Source organism: Camelus bactrianus, chromosome 17 (assembly GCF_048773025.1).
Source record: "Camelus bactrianus isolate YW-2024 breed Bactrian camel chromosome 17, ASM4877302v1, whole genome shotgun sequence".
In the NCBI taxonomy this organism is placed as follows: Eukaryota; Metazoa; Chordata; class Mammalia; order Artiodactyla; family Camelidae; genus Camelus; species Camelus bactrianus.
In genome coordinates this window covers 33,721,501-33,730,468 of record NC_133555.1, presented here as the reverse complement: position 1 = coordinate 33,730,468, position 8,968 = coordinate 33,721,501, and positions in this window count along the sequence as shown.

Here is an 8,968-nt window from a genome sequence, read left to right as displayed (position 1 = left end):
CCAGTCCCATCCCAGAGGCTGTGAGAACTTATGGGATTAAGTTGTCCCACTTCCAGGACCTAAACTACAGACCTGGGATGGAGCCTAACACCTTTGGGAGTGCTTGCCTAACCCTGAGCCATCTCCTCAGGAACTCTCAGGGAGTCCCCTCTGCTCACAGCTGCAAGATCAGGACAGCTGACAGCCCTAGGTGGCCAATCAGGGTCTCTCACCGATGAGTCCCAGGATTCCAAGAGGGTGGTCAGTATCTGGGTGCCAGATCTGAGAGTGTGAGGCATGGGGCAGCCATGATCACATGTGACCTTATTTTAAATTTAAACTTTTCTTTTGAAATATAGACTTGAAGTTCAAAAATAGTACAGAGAGGTCCTATGTACCCTTCACCTACAGATGTCTCCTTCTGCTTTCTTGGGAACTTGGCGCCAGCTCCCCACAAAACTCCACAATAGCCAAACCAGGTGCTATCCTAAATTCTTTTTTAAAAAATTGAAATAAAATTCATACATTAAAATAACCATTTTAAGTATACAATTCAGTGGCGTTTAGTGTACTTACAATATTGTGCAACTATCATCTCTCTCCAGCTTCAAAACTTATTCATCACCCACTGAAGAACACCTTGACCACATTAAATAATCACTACTCATTCCCAACCCCATCACCCTGGCAAACACTTAGATACAGTTCTGTCTGTAGCGATTTGCCTATTCTGGATATTTCATATAAAAGGAATTAATACAAAATATGACCTTTGGTATCTGTTCTTTATTTTCACTTAATTTTTTTGAGGTTCACCCCAATTGTAGTATGTATCAGTACACCATTCCTTTTTATGGCTGAATAATATTCCATTACATGCATATATCACAGTTTGTCCAGTCATCTGTTGATGGATATTTGGGTTGTTCTTACCTTTTGGATATTATGAATAGTGCTGCTACAATCATTCCAGAACAAGTATTTGAGTACCTGTTTTCAGTTCTTTAGGGTATATACCTAGAAGTAGAATTGTTGGGTCATATGGCAATTCTATGTTTAATTTTTTGAAGGACTAACAAACTGTTTTCCACCAGCAATGTACGGAAGTTCCTATTTCTCCACACCATGGCCAAGCTGTTTTTTTTTTTTTTTTCCAAATTATACCCATTCTAGTGGGTGTGAAATGATAGGTTATTGTGGGTTTTTTTTCCATTCAATAAATATTTTTTGGATGTGTCACATGTACTAAGTACAGAAACCAGGGCCAGATTCTGAAGTAAGTGGTATCTTTCATAGACACCAAAAGATATATGATGAAATTCAACATCCATTCCTGATTTTTTTTAAGCTTTCATTAAAATAGAGATGTATTTTTAAAAATTGTGGTTTTAACCATTTTAAAATGTACAATTCAGTGGCATTAAGTACATTCACAATGTTGTGTAACCATCACCACTATTTAATTCCAGAACTTTTTCTTTACCCCAGAGAGAAACTCTGTACCCATTGAAGAGTAACTCTCTAATCTTTGATCCACTGTTTCCTGGGAGATTCTATTATAGTTTCTGCCGCTATGACTTTTCCTATTCTAGATACCTAATATAGGTGGAATCACAAAATATTGTCCTTTGGTATCTATCCGGTTTTTTTTTCCACTTAGTATACCTTTTCAACATTCATCTACGTTGTAGCATGTATCAGAATTTTGGTTCTTTTTTATATAGTGGTAAAATATACATAAGATGAAATTTACCATTTGAACATTAAAAAATGTACAGTTCAGTAGCATTAAAGATATTCACATTATTGTGCAACCATCACCACCATTCATCTCCAGAACTTCGTCTCTTCAAACTGAAACTCTCAACCCATTAAACAATACGTCCTGTTTTCTCCTTACCCACCCTTTGCAACAACCAAACTTTCTGTCTCTATGAATTTGACTACTCTAGGTATCTCATATAAGTGAAATCACACACTATTTGTCCTTTTGTGCCTGGATTATTTTACTTACCTTAATGTCTTCAATCTATGTTGCAGTATATTTCTGAAAATTTTTAAAGGCTGAATAATACTCCATTGTATTATAGACCACATTTTGTTTATACATGCATCTGTTGATGGACTCTTGGGTTCCTTCCACCTTTTGACTATTGTGAATAATGCTGATATGAACATCGGTGTATAAATATCTGTTAGAGTCACTGATTTCAATTCTTTTACATACGTATCTAGGAGTGGAATTGCTGGACCATATGATATTTTTATGTTAAGCTTTTTAAGAAACCACCAAACTGTTTTCCACAGTGGCTGCACCATTTTACATTCCCACCAAAAATACACAGGGTTCCAATTTTTTCACATCCTTGCCACATTTCTTGTTTTCCATCTTTTCGATAACTGCCATCCTAGTCGGTATGAAGTGGTATCTCATTGTAATTTGTTTGCATTTCTCTAATGACTAATGATGTTGAACACTTTTCATGTGCTCATTGGCCAGTTGAACAGTTTCTCTGGAGAAACGTCTATCAAAGTTCTTTAATTAGTTTTGAATTATGTTGTTTTCTTGTTGTTGAGTTGTAGGAATTCTTTATATATTCTAGATATTAAACCCTTATCAGATATATGATTTGCAAATAGTTTCTTCCATCCTGTGGGCTGTCTTTTCACTCTTTTGATAGTCCTTTTGATCCAGAAAAAATTTTAATTTTGATCAAATCCGATTTGCCCATTTTTTCTTGTTATCTGTGCTTTTGTTTTCATATCCAAGAAATCATTTTCAAATCCAAGGTCATGAAGAGGTTCTCCTGTCTTCTTTTAAGAGTTTTATAGTTTTAGCTTATAAGTTTAGGTCTTTGATCCACTGAGTTAGTTTTTGTATATGGCATAAGGTAAGGGTCTGACTTCATTCTTTTGCTTATAGTTATTCAGTTGAAAAGACTCTTTCCTCGTTGAATTGTTTTGTCATACTTGTCAAAAATCAACTGACTATATAGATGAGGATTTATTTCTTTTTAGAGACTTTGTCTCTATGATTTTGACTACTCTAAGTCCCTCAAGTTGAATCATACAGTATTTGTCTTTTTGTGACTGGCTTATTTCACTTAGTATAATGCCTTCAAGTTTCATCAATGTTTTAGCATACTGCAGAATTTCCTTCCTTTTTAAGGTCAAGTAATATTCCATGGTATGTATGTACTACATTTTGCTTATCCATTTCATACAAATAAAAAAATTTATTTACTTATTCATTCAGGCTGAGTAATATCCCATGGTACCGTACTTGGTTTGTTTCCATGTTTTAGCTATTGTGAATAACAGTGCTATGAACTATGAGTAGTGCTATGAATAGTAGTGTGGACATTGATGTACAAATACCTCTTTGAGATCCTGCTTCCAATTCTTCTGGGCATATACCCAGAGTGGAATTGCTGGGTCATATGGTAATTTTTATTTTTTGAGGAAATACTGTACCATACTCTTTTCCACAGTGGCTGCACTATTTTACATTCCCACCAACAGTGCACAAGAGTTTCAATTTTTCTGAATCCTCGCTGACATTTGTTTTGTTTTGTTTTTGTTTTGATAGTAGTCATCCTAATGGGTATGAGGTGGTATCTCATTGTAGTTTTGATTTGCATTTCCCTAATGATTAGTGATACTGAGCATCTTTTTATGTGCTTATTGTCCATTTGTAAGTCTTCTTGGGAGAAAAGTCTATTCAAATCCCTTTCTATTTTTGGATTGGGTTATTTGGTTTTTTGTTGATGAGTTTTATATCCTGGATATTACCCCTTATCAGATACATGATTTGCAAATATTTTCTCCCGTTCTGTGGGTTGTCTTTTCACGATGTGGATACTATCTTTTTGGTGTTGGTTCTTTTTCAAATATTTGGTAGAATCACCAGTGAAGCGACCTGATCCTGGGCTTTTCTTTCTTGGGAGTTTTTTGAATATTGATTCCATCCCCTTACTAGTTATACACCTATTTAGATTTTGTATTTCTTCTTGAGGCAGTTTTGTTAATTTACGGGTTTCTAGAAATTTGTCTATTTCAATTGGGTTATCCAATTTGATGGTGTAAAATTGCTCATAATATTCTTATAATCCTTTTTATTTCTGTAAAATTGGTAGAAATGTTCCCACTTTCATTTCTGATTTTGATAATTTGAGTCTTCTTTTTTTCTTAGTCAATTTATCTAAAAGTTAGTCAATTTTGTTGATATTTTCAAAGAATCAGCTTTTTTTTTTAAATTGAAGTACAGCCAATTACAATCTATCAATTTCTGGTCTATAGCACAATGTCCCAGTCATGAATATACATACATATAAAGAATCAGCTTTTGATTTTGTTGACTTTCTGTATTTTTTGTTTACGATTCTGACACCAATTTTAATGGGTGTATTTGTTACACACCACCAAGCAATTCTCCAATACCAGCTGGGTGTCCTACAATTCAGCTGAATTCTGACACTATCTACCTGGAGATAGCATCAGATTCCATAGGTTAAGGGATCAGTCCTATAAGACTGCCCTCCTCCCCACCATTTCAGATGCCAATTGCAAGTCCAGGTTGTCACCTGTGCTTCTGGCTGTCTATAGACTGGGGGTTCCCACAACCTTCTCTTTGGGTTTATTTCATTTGCTAGAACATCTTACAGAACTCAGGAAAATATTTCACTTACTAGATTACTGGTTTATTATAAAAGGATATAACTTAGGAACAACCAGATAGAAGAGATGCATAGGGCAAGGTATGTAAGAAGGGGCACGGAGCTTGCGTGCTGTCTCTGGACATGCCAGTTTCCCTGAATCTCCATGTGTTCACCAGCCTGGAAGCTCTCTGAACCCCATCCTCTTGGGTTCTTCTAGAAGGCTTCACTACATAGGCACAGTTGATTAAATAATTGGCCATTGATGATTGAACTCAATCTCCAGTCTCTCTGTTCTCCCAGGATGGAAGGAGACTTTCAGTGGGACTGAAAATTCCAATCCTCTAATCACAGGTTGACTCCACAGTCAACCAGCCCCCATCCTTAGATGCTTTCCAAAAGTCATCTCATTAACATAACAAAAGACAAGGGTTTTAGGAGCTCTGTGCCAGAACGAAGGCCAAATATATATTTCTTAATATAAATCACAATATGACATTTTTCTATCTCTATTTTATTTATATTTATTCTTATCTTTCTTATAGCCTTCCTTCTGCTAGCTTTTGCTTTAGTTTGCTTTTTTTTCCCCAGTTCCTTAAGGTATACAGTGGGGTTATTGATTTTAGAGCTTTCTTCTTTTTTAACATAGGTGTTTATAGCTATAAATTTTCATCAGTACGCTTTTGCTGTATCCCATAAGTTTTAATATATTGTGTTTCATTTTCAGTCATCTCAAGGTATTTTCTAATGTCCCTTGTGATTTCTTCTTTGACCCATTGATTGTTTAAGGGAGTGCTATTTGAGTCATGAGAAGATGGCAAAATAGAAAGCTCCAGGAATCTGCTCCTCCAAAACTAGCTGAAACCGTCTGAAGCAACTATTTTGGGAATTTGGAGTATGGTACAACACTTTCAGTATCCAGGGGAGAGCTTGATGAAGAGGCTGGTAAGTTTCAGTCTCACTGAATTTTTACTTTTCTCATAAACCACTACTGCTCCCAATCCCCATGTCAGAGCCATATGAATAGTTTCTATATGCTCCCTCACACCTCACACACATAGTTTTCCCTAATGAGGGACATCATGGTTGCTCCTAATTTTTTAGCAATTATGAATAAAGTTATAGACATCCATGTGCAGATCTTTGTGTGGACATAAGTTTTAAACTCATTTGGGTTAATATATAGGAGCACAATTACTCAGCTCTGATAAAACTATGTTCAGCTTTGTAAGAAACTGACATAGTATACAATTTCACCATCCTACCAGCAATGAATCAGAGTTGCTGTTGTTGCACATCTTTGCTAGCATTTGGTGTTGCTAAGTGTTTTGGATTTTAGCCATTCTAATAGTTGTATAGTACTAACGTCATTGTTATTTTAATTTGCAATTCTCTGATGACAAATGGGGATGAATGTCTTTTCAGATGCTTATTTGCCATCTCTATATCTTCTTTAGGGAGGTGTGTGTTCAGACCTTTTGTCCATTTTTTAAATTTGGTGGTTTTCTTATTAAGTTGCAAGAATTTTTTGTATAGTTTGGATACCAGCCCTTTATCAAATGTTTTTGCAAAGATTTTTCTCCCAATCTGTGGCTTGTCTTTTCATTCTCTTAAAAGTCTTTCAAGAGCAGAAGTTTTAAATTTTAATGAACTCCAAATTATATATTTTTCTTTCATGGAGCATGCTTTCAACATTGTCTCATCATCAAACACAAGGTCACCTAGATTTTCTCCTATGTTATCTTCTAGGAATTTTACAGTTTCGTGTTTCACATTTTGCTCCATGATCCATTTTGAGTTAATTACTTTTGTGAAGGCTTAAGAACCGTGCCTAGATTTATTTATTGCTTGTCCAGTTGTTCCAGCACCATCTGTTGAAGACTACCCTTTCTCCATTAAATTGCCTTTGCTCCTTTGTCAAAGATCAGTTGACTCTATTTGTGTGGGTCTACTTCTGGGCTGTTATTCTGTTCCATTGATCTGTGTGTCTATTCTTTTGCCAATACCATACTGTCTTGATTATTATAGTTTTCTAGTAAATCTTGAAGTTTGGTAGTGTCAATCTTCTGACTGTTTTTCCAATATTGTGTTAGTTATTGGTCTTTTGCTTTTCCTTATAAACTTTCAAATCAACAAACTTTTCAACATCAACAAAATAACTTGCTGGGATTTTTACTGGGATTTTGTTGAATCTACAGATCAAGTTGGGAAGAACTGCTGTCTTGACAATATTGTGTCTTCCTACCATGTACGTGGAATATCTCTCCATTTATATCTTTGATTTCTTTCATCAGAGTTGTATAGTTTTCCTCACAGAGATCTTGGTACATATTTCATTAGATTTATACTTAAATATTTGTTTTCTTTTTTTTTTCTTCTTTTTGGTGCTAATATAAATGGTATTGTATTTTTAATTTTAATTATTTTTGCTGATCTATAAGAAAGCAATTGCCTTTTGTGACTCTGGTGAATCTTTCAGTTATTATACTTTCCAGTTCTACAATCTGTAATATTTTCAGTCAATTTTTTTTTCTGTGAAAGGTCCATACTTTATAATTTTTTGCTGTAATTTGTAATTTTTTGTTGAGAACTGGATATTCTAAGTATTATGTTGTGGTAACTCTGGGAATTAGTTCTCCCACTCCTCAGGGATTGCTAAATTTTGCTTCTTGAGGGCTAAAGCTGCCAATTTGTGACTTTTCCAAACTATTTTTGTCAAGTGTGTGTTCCTTGTGTACGGTCACTTAAGTTTCTGTTCCATTATCTCTGCAGACAGCTAATGACCTGACAAAGACTTTATATAAAAAAAAAGTTTAAAAAAATTTTAAAAGTCACTGGGCTCTGCACTCGACCTTTAAATTTTCTGATCGATGCTGCCACCAGGCAAGCCATTGCAGCCCAGAGGGCTGAAACCAAGATAAGCATTTCAGATTACCACCAGACCCACCAAACCATACAACCTCAATTTTTTGGAGGGCAAGGTCCCTACTGTCCACCCTGGCACCAGTCAGCTTAGAAACTGGAGCCACTATCCCCATAACTGCTATCCCCATAACCGTGATGGGGCTGAGGAATGGGGGATGGTGGCTGGTTCAAGTACAGGCTCTTCCTTCATCCAATACTTTCCTTGTTGTCTGATCAGGTTCCCTGGTTCTGTGAAATAGTTGATTACAATTGCTCTTTCCAAGTTCAATATATCTAGGTCTGCCCTAAATTTTTTTTGGTAACCATTATCACTGTGTATTTCCAAAACTTTTAAATCACCCCAAACAAGGGGGAGGGTAAAGCTCAAGTGGTGGGGTGCATGCTTAGCATGCACGAGGTCCTGGTTTCAATCCCTAGGACCGCCATTAAAAAATAATTTTTTTTAAATAGAAAGATATTCCTAAATCACCCCAAACAGAAACTCTGTAACCATTAAGCAATAACTTCTCATTTTGCCCTACTCTAGACGCTGATAACCTCTATTCTACTTCTGTATTTATGAATTTGCCCATTCTAGATACCTCCTCTGGGTGGAATCATACAGTACTTTGTGTCTGACTTATTTCACTTAGCTATCCCAAATTCTTTTTTTTAAATTTTTAATCTTTTTAAATTTGGGGTGGGGGAGGAGATAATTAGGTTTATTTATTTATTATTGTTATTTTTTATTTAATTGACGTACTAGGGATCAAACCCATGACCTTGTGCATGCTAGGTCACTATCTATCACTGAAAAATACCCTTTGCCTGGCTGTCCCAAATTCTGTTTTTTTCCCAAATTCTTAACCCATAATACTGACTCATTAGGTCCCCACAAGTGAGAGGTTGGTGCTATTGTCCCCACTATACAGAAAAAGAAGCTGAAACACAGAAAGTCTAGGTAATTTGCCTAAGATCATTCAGCCAGTACGGAGGGTACTTTAGCCAGCCACTGCACCTTTAACTTCATGCTGCACTTCTCCTCACTAACCATTCTTGGCTCAAGGCAGCACCAGAGGGGTCCAGCTCCTATCAACAAGAGTGTCACTCCCTCTTCAAGAAGCCCCAAGCTCCTCCAAACATGCGGACAGCAGCTGGGTACTCTCAGCCTGAAATATGCCCTCTCTCCCTGTGCCAGGTCTATGTTGGGCCCTGCAGAAACAGGTGAACTCCCATCTAGTAGTGAGAGAGGGAAGTTAGGGGGCCTCACCCAAGCTAGGAGTCAAAAGGGAAGTCTTCTAGGAGAGTGCCCTTGAAGCTAAGACACAAAAGCTAGCAATCTGGATGGCAGAGTTGGGAGGTGGAGAAGAGGAGGGGTGTCACCGGTCATTTGTTGTGCTTGCTGTGAGTTCACTGGGTCTAGATCCTAG